The sequence below is a fragment of the Triticum aestivum genome, chromosome 4A (genome assembly GCF_018294505.1).
Source record: "Triticum aestivum cultivar Chinese Spring chromosome 4A, IWGSC CS RefSeq v2.1, whole genome shotgun sequence".
In the NCBI taxonomy this organism is placed as follows: domain Eukaryota; kingdom Viridiplantae; phylum Streptophyta; class Magnoliopsida; order Poales; family Poaceae; genus Triticum; species Triticum aestivum.
In genome coordinates this window covers 741811456-741812629 of record NC_057803.1, presented here as the reverse complement: position 1 = coordinate 741812629, position 1174 = coordinate 741811456, and the positions used below count along the sequence as shown (strand labels likewise).

The 1174-nt window shown below is 38.4% G+C and overlaps 1 protein-coding gene across 1 annotated transcript in view; it reads left to right on the top strand.

Moving 5' to 3' along the window:
- The window catches only part of LOC123084506 (LRR receptor-like serine/threonine-protein kinase EFR), a 9879-nt gene that overhangs the window by 1247 nt on the left and 7458 nt on the right, over window positions 1–1174 (top strand). The gene's annotated exons all lie outside the window — the stretch shown is intronic.

Here is a 1174-nt window from a genome sequence, read left to right as displayed (position 1 = left end):
AGGGGGAGCGAGTCGGGGAATCGGGAGAGGTTATAGGCCAGGGGGTTGGGCTGGCCTGGTACTGGTGGCCAGCTGGGCCGATTGGCCCAGTCTGGGGGGGGGGGATTCTTTTGTTTGTTTGTTTTTAAAATTACTTTTGATATTATTTTAGCCTTAGTTTTGCATTTTCTTTTAGTAACAAATGAGTTTTGTTTTGAGCGAAACTTGGCACATAATTCTAACACAATATATTGAGATGGAACAAAAGTATGGGGTTAAAAAGGAGTTGTCTAACCATTTTTAGAAATGGAAAAGGCCAATTTCAAATGTTGTGGGACCACTAAATAATTTTCAGGGGCAGTTTTGGAATCCAAATGAGGTTGGTTGCCACATGAAATATATCCAGGGATTATTTGCCATACTTTGAACATCTTAGCTTTCAGGTTTGAAATTTTTTATTGTTTGACCCGGTTTTAAATTTGATTTTTAATGAGATTTGAATCGACGCGAGTTTAACAACAGTAATCGTGGTGACGTTGCATCATTAGCGGATAATTACTGTAGCTTAATTATCCGGGCGTCACACATAGGTCCATGTTATCTATTTGAACATAGTGCATCATCCATGTTGTTGCTTGTCCTCCTTCCCGCCTTCATCAGCCATGGTCATGGTGTGCTTCCCGAGCTACGGCCTACCTTCCCGAGCCGGCCGTCCTTCCCGAGCTATGGCCTACACTTGGACCATACACCATCCCTCATATGCCCAATCACTTCAAAATTGCATGTCTGTTTTTCAAAATGCACCAATATTCTTTTTAAAACAGAAACTCTTGTTAAATCACACGATGCGTTTTAAAGAGCATGAATATTTTTTAAATTTCCAATATTTTTGAAGCACGTGAACACATTTTTGAATTATAGGATTTTTTGAAAAACTGAATATGGTTTAAGTTCAATAAATATTATTTTAATACATGAACACTTTTCTTAAAAGTGCACAAATATTTAAGAAGCATGAACGGACTTAAAATGTGTGAACACTATTTGTGAGTAACACTTACTAATAGGATTTGGAGTGCAAGTGATGAGGACGTATGGCACCTATACTTATCACCTCTTCCTTCGTATACGCGTGTCTTTAGTCGATAATTCTGAATCTGTGTCATTAGACTTGGCCTTTCTTAAATCCTTTTCT